We start from the raw sequence: 16,124 nt of genomic DNA on the forward strand, positions 1-16,124 counted from the left end.
AAGTGAACTGTTTGCAAGTAAACCGATATACATGTGCATGACTTGATAAATTGCCTGGGATCCCAAACCCCTATTAGTTAGTTGGTCGAATCGAGCCAGCAAGGGATTGGTCGAGAAGATTGCCGAACCATAGGTAACTGATCACTGTTTACTCCACTGTTTACTGTTTCTCCATTGTTTACTATGTAATCCACTGGATGTGATTCATTGGATTCGGTACACTTGAGTATTACCACTACTGTTATTGTTTGGTGTTTGGGCCCAGTAGGGGATTGAACGGTGGATGGAGATTGGAGTAAAGCGGTGATCTATGGACATTATTACTATATTTCAAAGGTTGACAGAGTGTCAATAGACTCAAAAAACACTGTTGCTGGACGTGCTGCAAGTGAAATATTGTACGGACTAAGTGCTACGTTTGAACTCTAGTAGGAGCCACTGTATCAGTTGTATCAACGTTTGAATCCTAGGTGCTTTGTCTAGAATCTAACAGGAGTCACCGTATTAGCTGTATCAACGTTTGAATCGTAGGTGCTCTGCTTAGATCTTGGTGGGAGCCACCGTATCAGTACCATATCCTTTTCTTGCTAGTGTTAAATTGTTCATTTGAATAGGTGAATTGTAAATGATTTCACTTATTGTTTCTTACTTTCTTCACTTTAAGATTTTGAGATATGTGATTGATATCTTGCCAATTTGACTGCATGTGTTCTTGAAACCTCACGAAGCTTTTAGTTCATCCCATTATTTGTTTTCCTTAACAGGGTACGGGGATAAGAGAGACAAGAATAGTGGTTTGTAATAGGATATCTTGAACTTGTATTTGGCCGACATTGTAGCATGGTACTAATTGTTTAAACTCTTCTCCTTTGGATTGTACTTTGCCTTGAATATTTGGATGATTTGTGGCATGTAAATGTTATATTAATGGATTTTAGTGTTATTGATTTGGAAATGTTAGTGAGCGAGTTCTGCCAAAAGTTGGGTAGACGATCCGCCAAACCCTTGGGTACGCCCTAGGGGGAGGTGGGGTCATCATATTCACCCCACAACTTCAAGAGAAAAGCTGCACAAAACCTCTTTCTCTCATTAGCTAGATTGAGCAGAATTTCAGCCAAGAAAACAGTGAGAAAATGGAGTTTAAACCACTTAAAGTCCATGGTTTTGGTTCAAATCCAACACACACTTGTAGTTTTAAGTCTTATAGAGTGTTTTGAGCAAAATTTAGCTTTAAATCATCATGAAAAATTTAAAAATCAAGGCAAAAATCCCAATCCCTGTTTTCGGCCAGTAAGCAACAAATTTCCCAATTTATTTTCCAAACATTCCTCCAACTAATCACTCAATTTTTAACAAAAATTCCTAGTAAATTCACAAGGTTTCATCCCCCATCATGTTAATAGATATATATAGCCATAAATATCAACAAGTAAAGCCACCAAAATTACATATAAACATCCAAACCTTGAGTTGTCATCTCAAGAAATCAAGCATCAAATTCAAAATCAACAACTTGGAAAACTTCTAGGATTCATTACATGATCTAGTCTTTAAGCTCACAAGATCAACTTATCTTAAACATAAGAAAAAAAAAAGAAAGTTAATCTAGCATGTTTACCTCTTTTGATCCACCAAACAAGATGAAATCAACCCACAAACCCACCAACTCTTCTTCCTTCCAAGCTTAAACCAAGGATGAGTGAAGTAATCAAGGTCTTCTCTTCCTTTTTCCCACAATTCCAACCAAGATTGGAGCTTGGGTTGGAGAAGTTTTTCCTTCCCTCTTCTTCCTAAAAGTTCTTGGCCTCACACACACACAGTCTCTCGCTCTCTCTCTCTCTCTCTTGGAAGACAAGAAATTGAAAACGAAAAGAAAAGAGCTTGGTAGGTGGAGTCTTGCAAAGTGCTTGGTTCCTAGTGTGCCACTTGTCCAATTCTCATGGTGTCTTATTCCAAATATCTTTTCCCCAAAAATCTCTTTTTTGCACTAAAACTCCCTCTTTTCACAAAAGTTTCCTTACATATCTCGCTTAAAGTCACAGTCACCCCACTTACTAACCCCCACATATAATAATTAAAAAAATTAATAAGACTAAAAATCATTGTCAAGTCAATAAACAAATAAATAAGTAATTAAATGAATAAAATCCAATGTAGTTAAAACGGGTAAAAATGGCAAAACTTTTTGGGTCCTTACACCCTCTCTCCCTTAAAAGAGTTTCGTCCTAAAAATTCTCACATTTTGTGAGGACTCGAAAATTTTCTTATTTTTATCTTATTTTACTGGCTTATTTAAATATTTATTCACCCGTTTTCTCCGAATAATTTTATTTCAACCATTTTAAATCCATTTACATGGAACCATGTTTCACTTATATTTTTAAAACATCCCGTTAGCAAAATTAATTTTTCGGAGGTTCGTTAGTGAGGAATAACGTGTACACATTTTTCGAGATAATATTCAATTCAAGAGTGCAATAATCTTGGAGAATTAGGAATGATCAATAGTAGAGTAAGAAAAGTTAATTGAGGGATTCGAAGTGAGTGAGTTCAAATTAAGTTTTTATCGTGCGCAAGTCGACAGTTCTCGCGTTTCACATCGGAACAACAAATTAGAGATTTGATAAATTAATACTAGACTACTAAGAGTAAATAATTATAGTGTTAAAGGAATTACATTAGAGGTTTAGTGCATAAGTATAACAAACAAGAGAGAAAACGGTGGTACGAAACCCGCACGCGACACTATTTGAAGTTGACTTTTGCAAAGTTTCTTGGCCACAATTTCTTAAAGCTTCCAAGACAAGTTTCATCACTCAAACCCTTCTCTCTATCTCATGATAGCTGGCCAAACCTCAAGGAGGAAGAAGGGAAAGAAAACTCCTCACTTCTAGCTTTCATCTTGCTCCATTTCTTCATCCAACTTCCACCAAATCACTTGCAACTTGGAGATTCACTCTAGCTAGGAGCTAGGAGCAAGAAGCAATCTTGTGAAATTTCTTGGAGGAAACTTCGGTGGAAAATCTGACCTTCATCAAGAGTTTAGAGGATAATTACTCAACCTCTTTAATCTTTCCAATTTCTTCAAGATTAAAGGTTAATCTTCATAGGTTTACAACCCTAAGCAAGAAATAAGTTAGAGAACTTGAGGAATTTCATTTCTTGTTTCAATTTCTAGGCTAGCGGACTTGATGAGACCTTTAGGTAGCTGCCTTGAGGATTTGTTGCTTGATTATGGTTATTTATATGTTAAGTGAGTTGATTTCAGTTAGAAAGTGGAGAGAAATCGAAGGAATTGGTAAGGAACAAGCTGGCCAAAATTCTGTCCATTGTTGCTCTATTTTATTTCAAAATTTTTTATGCTTGTTGGCTGTGAAATTGGTAGAGATATGTTGTATATTGTATGTACAAAGTGCCTACCAAAAATCATTTCATTTGGTTGAATAAAACCTGAGTTTTGGCAAGAACCAAATCTGGAAAGCGTAGAGAAGAGGTCTCAGACAGTCCTACTTTGTTCGAACATAACTTGTTGTACAAAAGTCAAAATTTGGTACCGTTAGTGGAATTCAAAACTAGACATTCATAGCTTTCCAATGGTATAAAAATCACCTTCTAGTTCGAACTGAGTGAACCATAGTGATTCATCAAAGTTTGCTGTTCTGCTAGATTGTCTGTCCGAGAGAAAGGTAGAAGTTACATCTTGTGGCTCGAATTTCTCTCACTTGTGAACTGATTTTGAAAATGAATTATTCTGATAAAATGTAGCCTTTTAAACCTAGTTTTAAACACCACAAACCATTCTCAATTTGAACTTGTATTGAGTGATAAATGGTTTAATTTCCAAACTGTGACAAAGCTGGAAATCTGGAAATCTTTCTCTTCTTGCTAGCCGAATGGTTAGGTTTGTTTTGGGACATTTTGTTTCCAACATTTTGGTGTAAATTACCTACCAATTGCTTATTAGATGTTTATAGGACCTTGGTTTCAAAAATGAAGTGGATTGGAACTGATTTCATTGTGCAAAACGTTTGAAAAAGAAAGAAAAAGCAAGAGGACAGACTTGCTTTGGAAAATTTCCCAAACTTTGGTTGTTTTGTTAACTGCCTTCCCATGTGAGTTTTTGTGTGAAATTTGATAGAGAGGTATTCCACATATGTAAGTTTAATTGTACCAAATTTGGTGTAATTTCAAAATCATTTCAAACACCAAATAACGCCCCAAATGTGGCTCTTCAAATCTGGAAAATTTCTGATCAGTGTTCAAATTTCAGCCAATTTTAAGCTACTATATCTTGACGCTCAAAACTCCAAATTTAGTTCTGTTTGTCGTGTTTGAAACCTTGTTTGGAACTCTCATTTAGTTACAAATTTCAAGGGTTAATTCACGTTCTGTGAATTATGCCGAATTTCCAAAGATTACTGGAAAACCAAGATTGGTTCAAATTTGTCTTCTTGGAACTGAAATTTTGAGCTGAAAAATAAGTGCTTTCCGTCTAGAATCTTGGAAAAGTGTCATCTAGGAATTTTTAGTACTTCGAATCTATTTTCCAACGGTATCAATTTTTCCATTTTTGAACCTATCAAGTGCAAGATCTGATTTTTCTAAATTTAGCACGCCAAACTGAAATTTTCCGACTTGTTGGGAAATGAGTTTTTAGAAACTTTTCCCTAGCCTTTGATATTGATTGATCATTGTAAACTCGTTTTTATGGAGGAAATCAGTTTCTCTTGTGTTATTGAACTCTCACTTTTAAATCTCGATTTTTGAGTGATTAAGGTTCTCTTTCATGACATTGTCTTTGTATTGCAAGTGTACATTCTTCCTTGTTTGGCAAGGGGTTTGTAAATATTTGTGAGTGATAGTAAATTGTTATTTTTTTAGGCGCTCAAGAAGATCTTGAAGAGAATTTCAAAGCCTACCATTAAAGATCTTATTTGCATTTACTCCCTAATTTTGATTTGGTGAGTGTCAAGTGCATGAATAGTTGCCAATTATGTGAATTGTTTCTTATTAATTAAGTGATTTACAATTGTCAAGTCGAGTGCGTACTTTATCGCACTCGTTCTCTTTTAAGCGAATTATATTTGAATTGTATAAAGTGAAATTGCTAAGTGAAATAAGTGAAGTGCTACAATAGCGAATTATGCTATGATTGCATATGTCAATTGGAGTGAATCTCCTCGACTCATAATAGTATTAGGGGGACGCCCAAACTCATTGGCCGACCTTGCGACTCGAGCCGACATGAGATTGGTCGAAAATCTTGGTGAGTCATGAGAATATCATAAGTTTGATCTATTTGAGAGATCGCTTGGATACTCGAGTAGTATCACCTCTTATAGCCGAAGAGCGGGCCCAGGAGAGGGGGTGTAACGGTGAACGGGGAAGAGTAAGTGAAGTTCTACGGACTTAATACCTACCCGGTTTTGATGGAGTGTCATTTCCGTGGAGGTATCTGATTGAGTCTTGGCAAAGCGAGTGGAATCTAGCTCCTGAGAGCTCCTGTATCCTCATTGAGTGTGTCTATTTTAAATTGTGAATTACTTGAATGTTACAGCTTTATTTCTCGCTTAAGTGCTATTGCTATTTGAACTATGTGTTTGCATATTTTCTTGGCCTCACTGAGCGTTAGTTCATCCCATTAGTTTTGTTTTCCTTAATAGGAGCCGAAATAGAAAGAATTGGAGAAGTCAACTTGATGGACTTTTGATTAGGGTTTTGAATGTAATTGTTTAGACAACTTTTGGAGGTTGTATATTTTGGAAAAATGTTGATATACTTTTGGTAACTTGATGTAAGATTAAATATTTTAAGGAAGCGACTTTTCTTTATACCTCGACTATTATTATTATTATTCGGTTATTCATCCTTAACTTTGAATTGGAATTGTATTGAGTCCTAGCGAGAGTTGGGCTGGTGTTTCGCGAATACCCTTAGGTTCGCCCTTGGGAGAAGTGGGGGCGTCACACCTTTGCTCGCACAAAGTTTGATTCTACAGGGTTTTCCTCCAACTTCCTAGTAGCTTCTCCTCAGCTATGATACTCCCACAAAAGTGTATCTAGAGGAAAGTGTTACTCACATAGTGGTTAAACTGATATGCTGAGGAAGTTTACCAAAAGTTGAAATAACTTACGATGATATGCACTTGGAATTAGATGAAAAGCAGAAATCATAACTACGAAACTGGCTTACTATTCTGGCTAGACCTTAAAATCAAACACTATACATTGGCAAACGTACTACCTTCTCTAATCAAACCACCTTCATTACGAACCACTAATGAAAACTCCTCACTCGTACCTAAGAATAGTTTGCAGAAATTGAATCACCAACAAGGATTTAACTCCAAACAAACATAGATATTCAAGATCACTAGTTAAAACATCAGGCACCAAGTTCACCATTGATAAGGTAGATACAACTTACTGCATAAAGAAGTCACTACACATTTCCCAAAGATACAACTATTCTAGATAATGCGTCACTCATTTCTAACGTCGACTAAGATAGTAGATTCACCATAACTTTTTCCATTGTTTTAGATAGTTCCTCACTTAATGTCCAAGTTTGCCGCATCTAAAACACGCACCAATTTTCGAATAACATATTTCAGTATAAGTTTTGTCACAAATTTTATGCTTAGTAGCTACACATCTCTTCTTAAAGTGTCCATTATTTCTTCCTTCCTTCTCCTATCCTTCCTAACAAGTTCATCTCCACTAATCTCTTTGTGTTTCTTTTTTTATTGATGAAGCTTCCTTCACCATTTTTCATTTGGTTGTTAGAAATGTCTTAAGATGAAACTTGTATAGTTGAATGCACCAATTCAAACTTATTTTCCAACTCTTCTAGTATCCCTTTGTATTTCAATTTCATTTCCATGTTCTTGTTCAGTAACTCAATTTTCTCCATATACTCTTGTTTCCACAGTCCTTCCCGATTTTCAGCCAAATTCTTTTAAAACTCTACCTCTTTTCAAAGAATCTTTATTTTCTCATGTATAGCTTTTGAATTCTTCATATTGCTGAGTCACTTAATCTCAAATAATAGCATAGTAGACAAATCAAAGTATCTAAAGGAGTAGCTAATCACCAATTGAAACTCTAATCATATAACTCTTATGTTCTTTTGCTTCCAAGTCATCCATGAAAAATTACTCTTAACTATTCTCAAACTAGGTAAACGAGAAATCTAAACACGAGTAGGTAATACCTCAAGCTACTATGACACTTACTCCCACTAATGCTTTTTACAATCTTCAATTAGGGTGATCATCCCGATTTCGCCAAAAGTTTGCAGACAAGATTAGAACCCAAACCTTTTTCCTCAAAATCTCCATACATAATCCAACACTCTTAATCTTAGATGATTTACATCCTTACATTTCTACCACAGTACTAACCAATACCACAAAAGCATCAATTAACACAAAAGTATCATGCATGTTTCACCGTAAATGAGCCACTCCTCTAACTTGAAAACCACAAAAATCACTTACTTTTCTTCTGGGTACCCTACAACACCCAAGAGAGTGATCATAGTTAATATCCCAAGATAAATACATATGTACTTTAAGTCAAACTGTACCAAACACAAGTAAACAAATAACAAGTCCATACATTCATAAAAGAAGGTGAACAGGTCTACAATGCTAGCACTTGAAACATTCACAACAACCAGAAAATTTCAAATCCAGCCAATATCTATAAAAACCCTAGTCAGACATTTGCAGGACTAGCCCATAACAGCACTCATAGATCCAATCTCCTCAATCGACTCAATCCCAGGTCCAATATTAGGATCCCCTATGCCTTGATCTTTGGCATCAAAAATTACCTCGAGTTCAACTATGATATCGACTCTTATCCCAATGCTCTTAACACTTTGGTACTTGGGTACAAGAATCCGAAATAGGATAATTTATAACTCGAACTGGCCAGTCCCAAGATTAAATCAACCATACTCGAGATTCCTACATGACGTACATATCTAATGTCCCCAACACGAGTAACTCATTCCACGCTTAACAGGCCAATCCCTACAATCCAAGAATCCTCGCCTAGCATGAGCTCATTAAGAACTCTAATAGCAATGTGACGACCCCACTCCCTAAGGTGAACCAAAGGGCTTAGTGGGCTGCTTCCCTGGCTCTCGCCCGGACTCAATCACTAACTTACTCACAAACCTTGGTTACAAGCGCAACCACCTCAAAACAAGAATCGCATCTCCAAGTGACAATAACAAGAACTATTTTCCAACAAATACATGAGACAGTGATCATTTCAATCTTAAGGTACATCACTAGCTCAAAATTTCAAAGGTTGAGTTTTCAAACTTACAAGTCATAAACAAAACTAGAGAGTTGTATTACACAAAAGTAAAAGATTTAGATAAAACTCGGCCCTTCGCAATCAATTGCCCAACTTCTTGCCCTCTATAAGGAAAATAAACTAAAAGAGTGAGCTTTCGCTCAATGAGGTTCCAAGAAGGTCATGCAATCAATAATATAATACACAAGCCACAAAGAATGTAATCCACCACAAGATAGAGCAATTACACTTCAATTAAGCAATAACACATTCATTAAAAGGATATGGGGCTCTCATGAGATTGTTCAAGTAGCTTGATCAAGATTCAAGATTTTCGTTGACACTCCGTCAACTTTGTTCTATAATACTATCAAGTAATTCACCACTGCACGTCATTCTTCAACCACCGTTCAACCCGTTGTCGGGCCCGCATGCCAAATTCAAGAATGGTAATACTTGAGTATACTGGTTCAAGTTCAAGAGCTCAAGTTCAAGTTCAAGTTCAAATCTAAGTGACAAGACCTATGGTTCATTAATCTCATCAACCAAACCCTGGCTGACTCGACTTAACCAATAAGCCAATGGGGTTTGGGGCCTCAAAGCATGCAATGGAGTCGTTGGAATAACAACCCAAATGACTATCAAGTCAAGCACAAGTAAAGAAACTCATTTAATGCAAATATCAGGAATCTAGCCATGAACGGTTGACTATGAGAAGGTACATCCTCGCCCAGGCAATATTAATTCAAGGGCAAGTATCTCAACCAAGCAAACATGTCATTCAAGTAAGGAAACATGGCTCATAAACACTTCACAAGCACTTAGAACACTCACCACTTCAAGTAAGTTCAAATGTCTGTCTCGGGTGCAACTTCGGACTCACTTTTAAGTCCTAGAATCAAGTAATAAAGTACAATAAGATCCACTATTCCAAACCACACACTTAAATGAAAGTACTTCCAAGTGCCAACTAAGAAATCTCAAGTTTTCCAATTTTTCTCACTCACAAACTCTCCCCAAAATGCATGGTTTCTTGTCAATTCACGGGGGAAATCTATGTACATGCTAGGTCAATGATTCAAGTAAAAGGTATGTGAAAATATCCCATTTTCATCCACCAATTAGGGCTTAAAACTGCCCAAAACAGTTTTGTTTCTAGGTTGGAAATCCAACACTTAAAACAGGGAAAATTGAAGTTTTTCACCTCTTAGACTTATCATATTTCGCTCAAACCAATCACCCATGTTAGGGTTAAGGTACAATCAAGTGTGTAAGGCATCAATATGACAATTTCACCCGACAATTTCAAGAGACAAGCTGCACAAAACCTCTCTCTCTCTTTGGCCAGCTTGAGCAGAATTTCAGCCAAGAAAACAGTGAGAAAATGGAGTTTAAACCACTTAAAGTCCACGGTTTTGGTTCAAATCCAACACACACTTGTAGTTTAAAGTCTTATTGAGTGTTTTGAACAAAACTTAGCTTAAAATCATCATGAAAAATTTAAAAATCAAGGCAGAAATTCCAGCACTTGTTTTCGGCCAGTAAGCAACAAATTTCCCAATTTTTCTCCAAACATTCGTCCAACTAATCACTCAATTTTTAACAACAATCCCAAGCAAATTCACAAGGCTTCATCCCCATCATGTTAATAGATATATATAGCCATAAATATCAACAAGTAAAGCCACCAAAATTACATATAAACATCCAAACCCTAAGTTGTCATCTCAAGAAATCAAGCATCAAATTCAAAATCAACAACTTGGAAAACTTCTAGGATTCACTACATGATCTAGTCTTTAAGCTCACAAGATCAACTTATCTTAAGCATAAGAAAAAAAGAAATTTAATCTAGCATGTTTACCTCTTTTGATCCACCAAACAAGGATGAGTGAAGTAATCAAGGTCTTCCATTCCTTTTTCCCACAATTCCAAACAAAATTGGAGCTTGAGTTGGAGAAGTTTTTTCTTGCCTTTTCTTCGTAAGAGTTCTTGGCCTCACACACACACACACACGCATACTCTCTCTCTCTCTCTCTCTCTCTCTCTTGGAAGACAAGAAATTGAAAATGGAAAAAAAAAAAGAGCTTGGTAGGTGAAGTCTTGCAAAGTGCTTGGTTCCTAGTGTGGCACTTGTCCAATTCTCATGGTGTCTTACTCCAAATATCTTTTCCCCAAAAATCTCTTTTTTGCACTAAAACTCCCTCTTTTCACTAAAGTTTCCTCACACACCTCACTTAAAGTCACAGCACCCCACTTACTAACCCCCACATGTAACAATTAAAAAAATCATTAAAACTATAAATCATTGTCAAGTCAATAAACAAATAAATAAATAATTAAATGAATAAATACAATGCAGTTAAGATGGGTAAAATGACAAAATTTTTCGAATCCTCACAATAATTATCTATCCATATGCAGATTTGGATTCTTGAACCTTAGGTATCAGATCCATGAAAGTAGGTGATATATTTAGGGAGATATACAGATAATTTCACAAATCTTCAAGAACTTGTCCTAATCCTTCAAGCATGAAAATAGGTGGGATTAGATATGAGTAAGTTGTTCATCATAATTCGGAATTAACCCCTAACGAGTAATAAACAATATCATATTCAACTTGATTAGTTCATGTCCAAACAATAAAGCGATTACAGACCCTAGGAACTTTTTATTGTTATTTTTGCTACTTTATTATATATTTGAAGTATAGATCTACTTGATTTTATTGTGGTAGTGTAAATAATACAGGAGTTCAAAAATGACCAGTACTTGACAATCTTCCCTATGAGATCGATAGCTAATATTCCATCTACTAAATAAGCAATTTGTATACTTGTAGAATATAGGGTATTTAGGTATTTAAAATTTGGTGTAAAGGAAAATCTCATCAAGTTTTTTACGTTGTTGCCAGGAAAGATTTGATTCAATAGTGGTGCTAGGAATAACTTTATTAGTTTATGCATTTTATTTTTTTTCCTTGTGTTTCTCATGTCTAGTTTGTTTGTGTTTGTTGTGTTGTTTGTCATGTCCTTGTTGTGTTTCTTGTTTTTCTGTATTTGTTTTATCACTTATTCTTATTGACTAAACTTGTTTTAAATTACTTTGAAAGCATATTTAAGAGTTCAAGAAAGATAATTAAATTAGGTGAGCAAGGCTTGAGAGAAAGAAATTGGGACATGGAACCACATTCCTTTCAATGCATAATGTATAATGGTGGTAATTAGGGAAGAGTTACAGTTATGTCTTTTGAAGATGGCATATGAATGGTAGAAACAAGACTTACAAATTTGATAAATGCTAGAATGGACAATTTGATGCACTTGATTGAAAAAAATAGGAATGTTATTGCTTATAATTCTAATCCTATAATTTGTAACTTGTGTAGAAGATATCATACTACTTATGAATGTATGCAAGCACAAAATATGGATTACTATAATGACTTTTTGCATTTTAATTCTAATTTTGATCAATGCAATTCTAATTGGGTGACTCTTATGATTATGGTTGAAATAATCAAATATGCATATAGTGATTCTTCATATTATTATGATGGTTACCAACCTAAATGTATCCAACATGAATCTAAGCTATCTTGGGAATTAACATTAGAAAAATTTGATAACAAACCTTTTTCTTGAGAAAATAAAATGGATGAATTGAACATTTGATGATGAAATGAATGATAAATGGGATGAATTATATGAACTGCTTTGGTAGAATACAATAATATTTGAATGTCATATGGGAAGCTATTTCATCCGATGATATACTAAAAACAAACCTAAAATGAATATTACCGATGTCACATGTGAAAGTAGATTGCATTTTGGTGATAATAATGCATCCTGTTTGATCTTTAATGAGGATTTGTCAATTTGACATGATAACATTTTTGGAACTAATCATGAATCTCAAGAGACAAGCATGAATGACATATCGTTAACACTTCTTCACTAGTGTTTTGAAAGTACAGATTCTAAAAATATTATCACCCAAGCAATTCATGCAAAAACTCTTTTGGTAAGTTCTCAGGTGACGTATAAGCAAAGTAATATCTCTAAAATAATTGGGATGGGTAAACCACTTTCATTTCTCTCATCTTTATGATATATGGTGCATGCAATTGAGCCATCTTTTGTTGATTCACCATGCCCTTTGATGGTGTATTACTTATTAACAAAGTTTTCTTGATAAAGAGGTTATATAGTCAAGCTAATAACTATAAACAAGCGCTTGTTGAGAGGCAACCCAATGGTTGTTAAATTTAATGTCTTTTTGGTGTGTTTTAAAGTGTGTTTATTTCTGTTTTGAAGGTTTGAAGAAAAAGGCAAAATAAGCACTATCAATGGAGACTTTGAAAAAACAAATGGCACATAACCACAATAAATCACTTACTACACTTGGGGAATATTCTTTTCTTTCCTTTTATCTTTTCACATTGGTAACATTGTATAATTTATGTGTGATGGGTGAATGATTGAAGTTGAATATATTTCTTGGTGGATTTTTTGTGGAAACTGATTATTTTCTGGAAACTTTGTCTATTGGTGATATTGGTATGTTTGAATTGTTGAACTTGGGATTGCTAGTAGGGAGCATATATTGAAAATGCAAGGAAAGGCACTGTTGAAATTTTTCTAAACATTTAGTGCCAATAGAGTTGTGTGATTATGTTTTAGCCGATTCATATCAAAAGTGCTAGACTATCCTTTCTAATTGTTTTTGTCACCTTTTTTGTTGAGTATAATATGAAATTTAATTGTAGGGGAAGGAGTTTTGAATTTGAATTGATACTTTCATGCTTGTTGGCATGAGCTTTTGTGCAAGGTAATTTGAGATTGTTATTGTGTATGCCATAAGTTTTGATTTTGAAAAACTTAATATCATACGAATGGAGTTTATTATGCTAAACTTTCTTCAAGTTCGTGAAGTGTATTGTTCTTGGTTTATTTATGTAAGTTGTGTGATTGGTGTGACTGACAAATATGAGGCTTTTCTTGTGATTTTTCCCCTTAGTTGTAGTTTTTGGAATTATGAGTTATGTATTTTTTGCTTTCACAAAAAAAAAAGGAAGGAAATTGTATGATTATTGTGCTAATAAGCATCTACTTCTATGGTTGTAAGTGCTTAATAACCAAGAGTTTTCATCTAAATATGTCAACCGATAGGTTGCAATTTTATCATTTATTTTATATTAATTTCCCCTATTACCTGACCCGATATAGATTAATTATTAGATTCTACTCATTTTTTGCAATTTGCATTTATTTCGAGTAGAACGAAAATACCACAACCAATGCCAATTTGACAGTCATCAGGAAAGAATTCAAATAGAAGGGTTTCAGTGGCATTTTTGGAACAAAGAAACGTGAGCCCTTTTTTGGTAATTTGGCCGAAAACAACAAGGGAAAAAAGGCTGGAGTCTTCGGTTCTGAAAAAGGAGAAAAATCCGCCGCACAGTAGCAATTGGAGAGGGATAAAGCAGACAATGGAAACAAAGCTTGGGAGGAGCTTATCGAATTATTTCGTCTTCGTCCTCTAGTGGACTCTTAGTAGTTCTTCCTCTCGCATGTCAGGAGTAGACTAGTTTTAGTTTTGAGACTTTGACTTTTCTTTTGGTCTCTTAGTGGCTTTTCTTCTTTCAGATGTCAAGACCAAACAAAACAATGAACCACTTCCTGTAGCTTTACTTTTTCGTCAGTATTCCAACGAATTGAATTTACCCAACTGATGGCCGTCGCTTTCTCTTCAATTGTGTGTGGGTTTTTCGCATCAAATATGAACTAATTTCTTTACTCCAGTCAAGAAACAATGGAGGCTTTGGTTCGCCTAAAAATTGTAAGATCGATTTAATTTTATCTTTTTCTTTTATTTATTGGTATTCTCATATCCCTTGATTCCAGTATTTATGATTATTTAATTAATTGATTGTTTTGAATCCATATAATTAGTTAACTTGATAATCTATTGTCAATTAGGGCATTAAATCTGTAATTGTTTAATTGTCTTGAATTAGTGACAACTGACATGATTAGATTTGTGTTAGTGGGATACGCTGACTAATCTGAAATAATCCTGGTAGTGCGTTATTTGGTGTCAGTGGGATACGCGGGCTAATATGAAATAACCCTGGTAGTGCGTTATTTGGTTAGAATAGGGCTCCTCTAATACATAAGGTAATTGGAGAATTAAATCTTACGGGCGTACCTAAGATTATTTTTCAATTAGAGCAGTGATTAACGGGCGTACCTTATTCACCGACACAGTAAGGAGGGGTTGACTGTCATCGCTTGTTTGGCAATTATAACTTATTTAGTAAATAATTGAAATTGCCTTTGTATCGATGATCAATTAGGTGAACCATTGCTGAAATTATTTTTTTGGCTAGACTTTTAATTATTATTACTCTGATTTTAGTAATTTGTCATTTAATCTTTTGTTGCCATTTATTTATTTTTATTCGAACCATTTACTTATTGCCATTGCTATAAAAAAATCCCCCATTGTTACTTTGAACACCAAAAAAGAGACAAATATCCTCAGTTCCTGAGAATATGACCCTACTTGCCATGTTTACAAATTAATAATTATTTGTAAAAAAATCATTCCATTCGGGTATATCAGATCAAGCAAACTCTTCGGGAACAGGGTGAATCAAGTAACCCATTGCACACCTAGAGTCCCTACTCCAGTACTTGGAATCGGGTTTTGGTTATTTTAATCGGTAATTAGGCTTATTTTTATTATTGCACAAGCATCAACAACTTGTCAATTTTTGGTGCCGTTGCAGGGGACTGGCGTTAATATTTGTTTCTTTTTAAGTTCATTTTTGCTCCAATTTTCTGTATTTTTCTAGTGTATGTCTCGATTTTCTCGTACAGGTGAATTGATTTTTGACCCTGAGGTAGAGAAGACAGCACGAAAAATACGAAAAAAGACCAGATAGCTCAAAGAGGAGCAATCTGGGGCTGCACTTCAGGGACTTAATCCAGAGGTGGAGTCAACAAATTTGCGCGGTGATAATTCAAGTGATTCGGATTAAGAGAAAGTCACCATGGCAAATGCACGAACATTAAGGGAGTTGGCTGTTTCTGATTTAAATAAGCAGTCTTTATGCATTACTTTCCCAAGTTTAGATGATAACACTGCATTTGAATTAAAATCTGGTCTAATTCATCTCTTGCCATCATTTCATGGTTTACCAGATGAAGAGCCGTATAAGCATTTGCAAGAGTTTGATGTAGTTTACAACAACATGAATCCCCCGAACATTACAGAAGAGTAGATAAAAATGAGGGCATTCCACTTCTCCTTAAAGGACTCTGTTAAAAACTGGCTGTACAACCTACCACCAGGTAGTATCATCACGTAGGACCACCTGAAGAAAAGTTCATAGACAAGTATTTTCTCGCGTCTTGAGCTGCAAGTCTAAAAATGAAGATCTGTGGTATCAAGCAGCACCCAAGAGAGTCGCTTTATGATTACTGGGAGTGATTCAAGAAGTTGTGCATCAAGTGCCCTCAACACCAAATAAGTGAGCAATTACTCATACAATATTTTTATTAGGGGCTACTTTTCAGAGATAGGAGCATAATTGATGCTGCAAGTGGAGGGGCACTGGTGAACATGACTCCTCGAGAAGCGTGGGAGCTAATTGAAAGAATGACTGAGAATTCGCAGCAGTTTGGTACGAGGGAAGATGTCTCAGCATGCAAGGTGAATGAGATAGAGACATGTTCTATCCAACAGCAGTTGACTGAGTTAACATCATTTGTTAGGCAACTGGCTATAGGAAATGCATCTCAG

At 35.3% G+C, this 16,124-nt stretch overlaps 1 non-coding gene across 1 annotated transcript; it reads right to left on the minus strand.

Annotated features, from left to right (window-relative positions):
* Positions 1-15,743: 15,743 nt before the first annotated feature.
* Positions 15,744-15,850, minus strand: LOC113702594 (small nucleolar RNA R71). Its single transcript, XR_003451231.1, has one exon. It is a non-coding gene; the product is annotated as a small nucleolar RNA R71 (small nucleolar RNA).
* Positions 15,851-16,124: the final 274 nt, after the last annotated feature.

The sequence above is a fragment of the Coffea arabica genome, chromosome 7e (assembly GCF_036785885.1).
Source record: "Coffea arabica cultivar ET-39 chromosome 7e, Coffea Arabica ET-39 HiFi, whole genome shotgun sequence".
Classification (NCBI taxonomy): domain Eukaryota; kingdom Viridiplantae; phylum Streptophyta; class Magnoliopsida; order Gentianales; family Rubiaceae; genus Coffea; species Coffea arabica.